Raw genomic sequence first — 12,257 nt, forward strand, 5'->3', positions numbered from 1 at the left:
TAGTTTTAAGCATATACTTAATTTTATAGGGCAGCACCCCAGATTTGCAGCTTACTGAAAATTTTATGGGACCAGTTGGTGCCATAAACTGAACCAGTTTTCCAGTTTGTTCTAAGTTCTTATCAAGCCTGGCAACTCCTAAGCCACTAACGATTAATCAGTGTATACCCTTACCTCATTCCATGTCTCCTAATGTTCTTCCCAGTGGAAGGTTTTCTCTTTACCATTGTGTTTCGGGGACACTAATGAGTGGTGGTGTTGTATAGTGGCCACTCACACCTAGCTTTTACCAACTCAGTGTAGATCCTTTTGTGAATGAATGAGACCCATCATTTTTTCTCTTCCATTAACTGGTCAGAGGGAACTTCTTATGCCAATTTATATGACTGAGGGAGAAGTGCTCAAGGAATAGGGCCAGATACTATAGTAGTCTGAGTCATCTGCTCATTCAGCTTAGTTGTGGTCATGTTCCCAGTCTTGTAGGGAGTGGACTGCTATTGGGCCCGTCTAGTTCTATGGTTTGGTGAGTCGGATAACACCAGTTTTTTATGGGTAGTTTGATTATTCACATAGTCACTTGATATCCCATGGGCAGGTGTTCAGTCTCTACCAGGTACCAGTAGCAAATCAGGAGAGCAATCTTAATAAGGCCCCCAAAACCACATGTGATTAGCACTAACACATTGCACTATCATACTGACCATGTAGCTGTACAGCGGTTGAAAGGCACTTTCACATGCTTTATCCCATGGGACACAGTGTCCTTTCTGCTGGCCTCCCATGTCTACAGATGTGAAAGACCCATTGTGAAGGCAGGCCCTCTTCAGATCAAGATTTCTTGGAGGACCTGGCCATTCCTGTGGCTCGGCAGCCTGTGTCCCAACTACTGCTGCTGCTGCTGCTACTACGACTACTTCTTGTCGTTGTTGTTGTTCTTCTTCTCCCTCCTCCTCCTCCTCTCCCTCCTCCTCCTTCTCCTTCTCCTCTTCCTCTCCCTCTCCCTCTCCTCCTCCTTCTCCTCCTCCTCCTCTCCTTCCTCCTCCTTCTCTTTCTCCTCTTCCTCTCCTCCTCCTCCTCCTCTCCTTCCTCCTCCTTCTCTTTCTCCTCTTCCTCTCCTCCTCCTTCTGCTCCTCCTCTCGCTCCTCCTCTCCCTCCTCCTCTCCCTCCTCCTCTCGCTCCTCCTCTCCCTCCTCCTCTCCCTCCTCCTCTCGCTCCTCCTCTCCCTCCTCCTCCTTCTCTTTTTCCTCTTCCTCTCCCTTCTCCTCCTTCTCCTCTCCCTCCTCCTTTCCCTCCTCCTCCTTCTCCTTCTCCTCTTCCTTCTCCTTCTCCTCTTCCTCTCCCTCCTCCTTCTCCCTCTCCTCCTCCTCCTCCTTCTTCTCCTCCCTCTCTTCCTTCTCTAACTTCTCCTCCTGCTCCTCCTCTTTCTTCTTTTTTTGAGGAATGAGAATTTAATGTTGGGGAAGGAGGATGCTTAGGTTATAGTCTCTGGCAGGGAGACACCCTGGTTCTGCCCTTGGGCCAGCAAATGCAGAAGCAGGGAGTGCAGGGCCCAACAGACAGGGGTATAGCCCAGGCGGCTCAGATTCCCATTTTTGTACATTTCATGGTGACTTATGGTACTGTCTGAGTGCAGAAAACTAGGGTCGGCATCAAGAAAGTGGGCCTGTGGGTGGTCAGCCAGTGCTGTCTGGACCAGCTCATTCACCCACTGGTTTTTCTCATGAAGTATATTAGGGTGCTGGCTCCTGGGAAGCAGGCCCAGCATCATGACTTGGGCCTGGGCTGCCCTTGGTTCACCAGTCATCAGTCACTTGCTCTGCTATGGGCCTTGGTTGTTGGAACCCACCCAGACCACCACAGTCTTGGGCTGGATTCGTTCCAGCTCCACATTCTCCAGCCACTGAAGCACATGTTGTATGCTGCCACTGCCAATGCCAAAGTTAAGTGTGTGAAGGGGAGAAAAGAGCTTCTGCCAGATCTTGCACACTGGTGCATTAGCTGGACCAGGGAGTCCCCAATGAAGATGATTTCAGGTTCCTTATCTTTGCTGTCAACTATAGACCAATGGTGCAGGGACATCCAGAGTCCGACGTTTTGCACCAGCATGGATTGCTGGCTGGGCTCTCCTCTCCATTCATATTGGTGCTGCAGCTCCTGCGGGCCCCAATGTCTTCTTTCAAGGCAAATTGTGGTATTTGAAATAAGCAGTAGCAATCCAAGATTGGGGTTACAGTTCAGATTAGAACACCAACCACTTGGTTCTCTTCCTCTCCATTAGTGTCTGCTCAAATGTCATTTTGCCATTAAGTCCTTCTTTGGCCGTCTTATTTAAAACCCCTATTTCCTACACACCTTGCTTTATTTTCCCAGTAGCACCATTTGACATACTATATATTTTATTTATTTTATTATCTGTCTTTCCCATAAGAAAAAGCTCCATGAAAGCAGGACTGCTTCAATCCCACCCAGCACATTGCATATAGAAGGTATTTATTTAATATTTGTTGTTGAAAGAGGCCTTAACAGAACTCCTCCAAATTATCTGAGACTTCATTTCCTCAAGTGTAAAATGGAGGGGTTTAGAAGTACTTTGTGTGCTGTCATGTACTTTATAAGGTGCTTTGCCATTATTAATAATTAAGTTAGAAATTCATTTATGCCATTATTAATCAAGTTAGAAAATTCAGATTTATTAAATATAATCTGTATGCTTCCTAACATACTTTAACCAGTTAAACAATATGTGTATAAAATACACTTTCTGAAAATCTGGGGTACAACCCCAACTGCTGGCTGTCTTTGGGGCCTCAGTCCCACTGACTGCTTCATGACTCATTTTCACTGCCTGTGGATCTTCCTTCTAGCCTTGTGATTTAAAATTTCCCATAGCTCCAGGCCAAACAGAACAGTGATTGGCTGAGGAGTCAAAAGATTGCTCCTTGAGTTCTTCCAGTCCGGGCAGTAAGATTACTTCAGATTGGTTATGCATGATACAAAATCCTTCTAGGTCTTTTTTTCTTCTACTTTTCTTTATTTGCTTTCTTCCTTCTTCCGAAAAAGTTCTGCTGGTGGAGGACTGCTGGGCCCAGTTGCTGCCCCACGAAGTGCTGTAAGATTTCAGGGGACGAAGAGATGAATTGTGGCTTAGAGCAGGGACCAGCCTGGACAAAGTGCTCTGGTCGAGGATGCACAGGTGAATGTTTCAACCTTCATCTGATTTACTAGGGAAGATACAATTGAGTAAGTAAGGATTTAATAGATACATAAGCAAGGCCTATGAGAGCATAGATGAGACAGTGATACTTTAACTGAATGGTTCAGAGACGGCTTCCTAGATCAAGAAGGTGACATATGAAATAGATATTCATGGACTTGAACATATTGCAAGAAGGAGAGAGGATTTCAGGAGAGTCAGACTAAGGAAAAGAAAAATGAAAAATAATGAGGCAGAAAAACTTTGTGTAAATTTTCGTTTGTCTGTTACTAAGGGCTTTTGAGTAAGGGAGTTTTAAGTTAAGATTTTGATGTTTTAATTACCTACTTTTACCCTTTCTGCTTTCTGCAGTTCTGGACTGAAGAATGGATTCATAAAAAAGCATAGAAGCCATCAGGGAAATAAAGTGCTGCTTCCTAGCTGAAAGAATATTTGGTAACCTTTAATCTCTGGCTTTTCCAGGGAAGGTTGTTGGACAGTGAGGCTTGGGTTTGGAGGCTTACCTGTGTTTCTTGCTCCAATGAGGTACAACCCCCTTACCTCTTCAATTGTAAGTGGAGAGACTCAGGCAGAGATGGGGTGAGGAGCTCCAGGTCTGATTTTTTTTTTAATCACACAAAATGATTATGACTGTGCTGCTAGGAGTATAGACCCTGCCTAGGCATTCATGCTCACTAGTCCAAAACCAGAAATATTAAGAGTAGAGGTAGAGGGAATTCTGGGTTCTCATCTTTAAGTCACAGTCATTCTACCAGATGGCTTAAACTGTGGCTCAGTGTGATAGCTGGGACTCTTCCCTTGGGAAGGAGCTTTTGAGGGTCTATGTGGAGAGGAGGAAAGCTCTGTCCCACACCTTCCACTCCAGATGTACGCAGGTGGAAATCCTAGAGGGACCTGAGGGTTTCCTGCATTTGATACACATTAGCCTTCATTTTTTCCCTTCTTTCCTCTTTAAGACTAATGATAATCACTTCTTACAGGGTTTTTGTTTTGTTTTGTTTTTAGAGCAAAGTAAATCATGGGCCATGGAGTAGATGGAAGTTGACTTGCTCTTAGTGTGAAGTCTGTGCCTTTGGCTTTAGTGCATTTACTGTACATAGGTATGAATCAGATCCATGGAACCACCTTGGACCCACATTTGTGGTTACCATTAACCAAAGGAGCCCAGTGATTACTTTATAACCTGAGTAGTATTTTAATACTGAGTTTCTTTTTTTAAAATGTTTTGTTTATTTTTGAGAGAGAGACAGGACAGAGTACAAGTGGGGGAGGGGCAGAGAGAGAGAGGGAGACCCAGAATCTGAAGCAGGCTCCAGGCTCTGAGCTGCCAGCACGGAACCCGACGTGGGGCTTGAACCCATGAACCACGAAATCATGACCTGAGCTGAAGTTGGACGTCTAACCGACGGAGTCACCCAGGCGCCCCTTAATACTGAAAGAGTTTTTACCTGCATCTGAATTGATTGCCATCTCTTTAGCCACCTTCACTTCCATCTTTGGGGAAGAGATGTTTTCTCCTAGTCAAAGTTGCCTGTGCACCTGTGTCCTAGGTCTTCTCCTTCCCGAGCTCCTTAGGCTTTTGTTCCATTAATTATTTCGTTGCTTCCCTTTTAAACTACCCCTCTGTCCTGATTGCTTTTCCAAGCTTTTGAACATGTTCAAGTCTCCCTCGAGTCAAAACAAGAAGATGAAAGCACCCAGACCCCTCCCTTGATTCTGTGCTCACTACTTTATCATTCCTTTGCTCACAAGTAGGGTTCTAGAAACAGATGTCTTTACCTGGACTCTCTACTTCCTTGCCTCCCCTGTGTTCTACACCACTCTGCTGGGATCACCTTCATGAAGTTCATCCATCTTTGACTTGTAAATGTTAAATGTTTTTCCAGTGCCTCTTTGAAACTACTCTTCTTACTTGATTCTAATGAATGTTCTCTTTTGGTTTCTGGGACTCTACCCTTCATGGATTTTTCTCCTTCATATTTGCTTCTCTCTGTTAGAGGACTTGCTCTCTTTCCTTTCTCTCCTTTTTAGTGTCCTTAGTGTTCTTACTTGGACTCATGGCCCTTATCATTTTTACAGCCTCCCCATGAATGCTCGGAACCCCTCCTAGGGATCGTCTGCCAATTATATATAATAACTCCAAACTTTCTAGCTTCAGCTTGGACCTTTTTCCTGACATCCATTGCTTCTCAGATATTCTATTAAATATCCTAGACCATAGAAGAAGATAAATAAAGGAATGTCCAAGAATGAGATGATAGATACATGTGATGATAACAGAACTGTTCCTCTTCTTTTATGTGCTATTTCAGTTTGTGATAACAACCTTGACTCCATTCCCAGCTCAGAATGTTGATAAGCATTTCAGACTTCCGTTTGGCTCACTATAGCACAACCAGCACGGTACATGTACCTACCATATCCTAGGCAGGCAATGTGATGTTTAGATGAATGAATGGATACATGGCTTCTTCTCCCTCATCCCTTATATCCAGCCAACCACCAAGTTTTGTTTCTCTACTTTGTTTTCTTCTCTTGAACTTTTCTCTCCTATTCCTCTCCATTCTTACTGTTCTGGACCAGACTGTCATCTTCTCTCGTCTTGGCTATTTCAGTAGCCTAACTTTGGCTTCATCACTGCAAGTGTAATTTCCTTCTCTAGTTCATCATCTGCACCATTACTATTCGATTGAACTTTGTTATGCAAGCCATATATGTAATTTTACATATTCTATTAGCCACATTTTAAAAAACTAAAAGAGGTGAAAATTGATTTTAATAATACATTTTATTTGATCCAGTATATCCAAAATGTTATTTCAACATGTAGCCCTAATCACATTTCAATGTACTCAACCTATATATACCCTGTTCTCTTTTTCTGGAAGCCTTCTATCTTTCTACTGTACAAACTTTTTCATATGGCATCAACCCGAATGCTGTTTCCTTTATGAATCCTGCCTTGAGTTATCAGGCAAATTTCATATACTTGTGGCTTTCAAGGTTTTTTGCCCATACCAAGTAAGAAGCATATTTTACACTGTGGCCAAGATATGTGTATATGTGTGTGTCTTCCTATATTTTTGTCTACAGCTATACTTAAATCTCTGTGTCTATACCTAAATTTCTATCTATGAAAAGCTGGACCAGAAGATCAAAACAGTGTTTTATTTCATGAGGTACATTATAGTGTTTAATCCATTATGTTAAAAAAAAAAACTGATTGTAACTGATTATATTGATTCTAAGGCTCACAAAATAAGTCAGAATACCTATTTTGAAAAACACAGGTCTATACTGGCAGCAATCTTACACATGAGTCTACAGCATTTACCAGATTTTATTATTTTGTGTGTGTGTGTGTGTGTGTGTGTGCTCGCGTGCGCATATATCTCCTACCCAGACTCTATATATCTTTCTGTTTTTTAAAAATCCTTACATTGTTTCTTTTTTTGTGACATGTCCAATGCCTGGTGCAATGTGTGTGCTCAATACATATTTACTGACTAACTCAAGTCCAGAAGAGCTGTTCACATGGGTTCAAAGGCATCACTTTAACCATCAGTGTTAATTAGCTACAACAGTTGTGCAGTGTTGTCTCAGCCTTCGCTGACTGAAATACAAGCTCCTGGGTGATAACAAGGTTTTCCTATTCCCAGTTCTACTTATATCTGAATAAGGATATCAGATAAGGAGCTGAATATTCTCTTCTTCTGGCAACATGGAAAATGGATAGCAGTGAGAACAGCTTGATGGTTTTCACTTAGAATCCACTCAAATACTTGAGAGAAACAGGTCTGTTAGTTTCTGTGAAGGGAGCCGAAGTTAAGTTTGTACTCTGAGGTTAGCAAATTGTGCCTGGTATTTAAAAAATTTTCTGATGACATGATACAATCTCAGAGTATATCAGAGATAAGCCAGATGGCTCATTTCTAGACTAGCTTTACTGCTAATTAAAGGGCTAATTTTTCTCTCACAAACTCAAGAGTGTGAATATATTTTTTGTCAAAATACTCAATAGCCGGACAAGCTAAATTGGTTCGGGAAAACCTAATTGGGTATTTTCCATCTTGCAAAACTCTGGTGCTTATATTTAAGAGAGCCTGGGGAATAGCTGTTAGTGAAGGTATTGATTACAAGTCTGCTGCTTTTTAATAGCTGTGTATTAACTCAAGAAGTTGGATTTCAAGAGACTAAAATTTTAAAGAAAAATAAAAATCTAAACAGAACTAGTCCTTTCGCTTCTCCTTAGGTGAACAGTTTTGCTTTTATTACATTCTGAGTGCCGAGTGCCATTTCCAGTCTACGTGGGGAGGCCCACATGACAGGACTGCTCTTACTTTGACCAAAGATCATTATCTGGCTGGAGCATGTTCTAGGAGTCAATAAATATATAATATGCTCTTTCAGATTCTTTGAAGATATTAAGTATAGTCTCATTTTGAATGTTTGGAGGTGTTTCTTAATAAATATTTAAAACCTCTATTGGCAGGGCCTTAATATGACAACTAATAAATATACTATCGAATAAGTGTTAACAAGAAGATGTTTTACTCTGAAGTGCCTTCAAATTATTTAGGTGAAATAATAAAGTATCACTTTTTCCTAACAATTAAATTTGTAATGATGTAATTCTTTCCTGTTAATTTATGTTGAGTAGTTTTTGATGGAGCTATTTTTTCCCTCTTCTAGTAATTTACTTAATATTTTTGTTCAGATAATTCCTAATACTAAATTACCTGTAGATTTGCCAAATGCAGCATATGTATATATAGTATTTTTCACCTAAACTTTCTGTATGTGTATGAATCTTTTTATGAATATTGGGAAATATTTAACGAAGGTCTTGGCTTAGAAAGTTGCTATTTCATCCAAAAAATCCAAACTTGAACTGACCTGCTACTTTTTTTTTCTTTCTCTTAAAACGAGTTCCTGTTTATTTGATGAACAAATAGTTTGCATTTACATACTAAACAGTTTTGTTATTTAGGTTTTGATAATATGTGTCATTTCAATATCTCTGGAATTTTCTGTTTTTGAAACTGAAAGCCTTCAGATATATAGTTATTGTTAATTATTATTCTTTGAGAAAATGACTTGGCATTTCCTCTTGCCTTTCAGCAGGGTTACTTTCCACTCTATTCACGTGATAAGGGAACTTTCTTTTTTGGCTCAGTGAAATATCAACAGTGCTTTTCTGAGGTGTAGCGATCTACTGTGAGATTGTTTTAGATGCAGTGTTACAAAATTTTATTTTGCCTTGGAAGCATCATGGCCTATCTTTTAACTGTAAAATGACTTGTATTTAAATGCCTATAACAACTGCAATCCTGGAAAATGGAATAATAATTTGTATACTCTCATTAGATAAGTCCTTTGACTAGAGTATACATTTTCATTTACCTATCAGTTTAAGTGGGAAGCTGACATGGTACATGGTCTTTCTTATCTCCAACATGACTTTTTCTACTGTAAGGTTTATGAGAAGCTTTCAGTGATATTTTATTTTTTAATTCTGGTCTTCTCTTACTGTGTATAGATGCCACATATCTTGTTCTTCAGTTAATAAACAGCTCATATTCTACTGTCTCATTAGCCTTTCAGTAAATGGGATTCAAAATGGTCTCATTAGCCTTTTGATAAATATCATTTTAATTAAATATGCATAAATATGGAAAGATCTACTGTGTAACAATTCAGTAGTAATTACAGTGTATTTTATATTATTTTGCATTACTATGGAATTGTGTACCTATTTCTGTTGCAGAATAATTACACCATTAGGAGTCTATACTAATCTGTTTTTTGTGTTTATAAAGATCACAAGTTTATCATGTAGGTGGCTTGAATTAATTTGATTTCACCTTTATCAGAGTGCTAATGAAATTGATAGTGTTAAGTTCTCCAGTGCCAAGAAGTAAAGGCCTCAGGTTTATATAACTGTGCTGATTCTGAAAATTGATTTGTTGCTTTGTAAATATAGGTGTTTTAATGCAAATGAATATTATAAAAATGCTTTTGCTTCAGTTCTTCAGCTACTCATTAAAATCTTTTTACATTCCAGAAGTATTGGTTAAGAAAGGAGCTTTAAAGACTTTTTTTTATTTATTTAAAAAATGTTTTTAATGTTTATGTATTTTTGAGAGAGAGAGACAGAGTGCAAGCAGGGGACGGGCAGAGAGAGAGGGAGACACAGAATCTGAAGTGGGCTCCAGGCTCTGAGCTGTCAGCATAGAGCCTGACGTGGCACTCGAACCACGAACCATGAGATCATGACCTGAGGTAAAGTCAGACGCTTAACCAACTGAGCCAGCCACACCCCTAAAAAATTTTTTTTTTGAATGTTTACATATTTTTGAGAGAGAGAGAGAGAGAGACAGAGTGTGAGTGGGGGAGGGGAAGAGAGAAAGGGAGGCACAAAATCCAAAGCAGACTCTGGGTTGATAGTAAATCTTATTATCTCAATTATTTTCTCGAAAAAATGATCCTTGAAGGCAGGTATTGTTATTATAATCACCCAAGAGCACTATGATAGTAAATGGCAAATCTAAGATTAAAATTAGGTCTTTCTATCTTTAAAGCTCCTTTCTGGGGCGCCTGGGTGGCTCAGTTGATTGAGCATTTGACTTCAGCTCAGGTCATGATCTTGCAGGTCTTGAGTTTGAGCCCTGCATTGTGCTCTCTGCTGACAGCTGGGAGCCTGGAGCCTGCTTGGATACTGTGTCTCCCTCTCTTTTTGTCCCTCCTCCACTCACACTCTGTCTTTCTCTTTCTTTCTCTCAAAAATAAACATTAAAAAAAATTTAAAAAAATTAAAAAAAAAAGAAAATTGAGTTGAATGAGTAGGCCTCAGGAAGCATAGAAATAGAAACAGCTCAGAGTTAAGTGGCAGTAATTTGTGAGTAGTTTTCATGGCAGAAGTGGGGTTTGAAGACTTCCCTGATAGCCCTGTTAGAATGACATAAAATGGGGAGGGAGGGTAGGGTTTGGATGGCAGTTCACCATCCAAAGGGTACAGGGTATGAAGAGCATCAGAGATTTCTACTACAGAAGGATGTTTTCCATCTATAGTATAATAGTGTAGAATTCAATGGCATAGTATTAGTCACAAAGTTGTACATTGACCAGTCCAATCAATTTTATAATACTTTCACAACCCCAAAAAGGAACTCCATATCCCTTAGCCATCACCTCCAAGCCATCTCTCCACTCTCAGCCCCTAACAGCCACGAATCTGCCGTCCGTCTCCATAGATTTCTGCATTCTGAACATTACATACAAATAGAATTATACAACATGTGGTTCTTTGTTATTGACTTCCTTCACTTAGCACAGTATTTTCAAGGTTCATGATGTTGTAGCATATGTCAGTACTTTATTCCTTTTTATGGCTGAATAATATTCTTCCATTATAGGAATATACCACATTTTATTTATCAACTCATCAGTGAATGGACATTTGGATTGTTACCCCCTTTTGCCTATTATGAATAATGCCGCTATGAACCTTCCACTACAAATTTTTGTTTGACTACCTGTTTTCAGTTCTCTGGGGTATATAGTTAGGAGTGGAATTGCTGGATCACATAGTAACTCTATGTTTAAACATTTGAAGAACTGCCAAACTGTTTTTCTAAAGTGGCTGCACCATTCTATAATCTCGCCAACAGTGTAGGGAGGTTTCTCTTTTTTCACATCTTTGTTAATGTGTTAAATGTCTTTTTGATTATAGCCATCCTAGTAGTGGGTGTAAAGTGGTATCTCATTGTGATTTTGATTTGCATTTATTTGATGGCTATTGATGTTGAATATTTTCATATGTACTGACTTGGCTATACACACACACACACACACACACACACGGCATATGTATACACACATGGCATATGTATACACACACATATGTATACACACATATGGCTATACACACACACATATATGTAGTTAGGATTTTTTTTCACTGTTATAATTTTTTGAACTAAAAACCATGTCAATTTTTTTTCATTTTTTCCTTTTCATTACTTTTTATTCTTTATAATTTTGGGTGAGTGTGTAACACAAAGTTAGTTACTCATAATTTCTCTGTGAGCTGAGTATTATGCCATTAAAAAAGAAAAAAAGGAGCTTAGAGAAGATAAGTAACTTGCTTAAGATCACAGAGCTAGTAAGTGGTATAGGATTTGAACCCAGGCCATCTTAAACCCAGGGCTTGGTCTCGTAGACATGACACTGTAATAACGTATTAGGTCATATATGTTCTTAGGTTTATTGTATTGTTGCTGCTAGTTTGCTTTACTTGCCTTCACGATCTTAGATGAATAAAGACGCTTAAATTTCAAAGGGATCTCATAGTTGATCAAGTGTCACTTCTACCTGATGTGGGTGATTGGTTCACAGGTTTGTCAAGGCCTGGTTGTTTAGCCAGGATCGCATGTTGTTTTACACCTACATCAGAATCAACTCAGTTGTTTGTTGGGATTGCATATTGGCAGGCTTCACCTCCGACTTCATAAATAAGCCAGTTGTGTACTGGGCCTAGGAAACAAAATTTTAAGAGTGTGGAGTGAGAACCACTTCTTTGGTGGCAGGAGTGCCACCATCTCACAAGACCGTTATTTTGTTTGATGCTTTTTCATGTTTGCTGGTAGCTTTTATCATTCCATCTGCCTCTCCTCTACAGCAACACTCAATAAGCCTATTCTCTTTGATACTTGGCAAACGTGCCTCTTGTGTGCTGATAGAGAGGACTTTTAGTCTGTAGTTTCCAACCTGGGAGTTCTGCTGAGTTAATCATTCAGTTAAGAATCTCTTGCTCAGCACCTCCCGAGTAGGTGGGAGACAGGACTGCTATGCATGACCTTTGCTGTGAAAGAGGCAAAACCCTGGTAGGAATTTTAAGCATTAACCCAAAATATTCAAGTCTATTTGATCATGGTATCATTCATAAATGTACCCAAAGTGCAAGTTTCATATTTTCTTTTTCCTGAAGACAGAAGTGTAGTCCTAGTGCTAACAGTTTTACCTGATTTCATGTAAGAAGTTT

The 12,257-nt window shown here is 39.7% G+C and overlaps 1 protein-coding gene and 1 pseudogene across 13 annotated transcripts in view; one reads left to right on the forward strand and one right to left on the reverse strand.

Annotated features, from left to right (window-relative positions):
- The window catches only part of IMMP2L (inner mitochondrial membrane peptidase subunit 2), an 896,430-nt gene that overhangs the window by 164,515 nt on the left and 719,658 nt on the right, over nucleotides 1–12,257 (forward strand). The window lies entirely within an intron of this gene.
- LOC131509130 (platelet-activating factor acetylhydrolase IB subunit alpha1-like) lies at nucleotides 1,472–2,138 on the reverse strand (annotated as a pseudogene).

The sequence above is a fragment of the Neofelis nebulosa genome, chromosome 4, assembly GCF_028018385.1.
Source record: "Neofelis nebulosa isolate mNeoNeb1 chromosome 4, mNeoNeb1.pri, whole genome shotgun sequence".
Taxonomy (NCBI): Eukaryota; Metazoa; Chordata; class Mammalia; order Carnivora; family Felidae; genus Neofelis; species Neofelis nebulosa.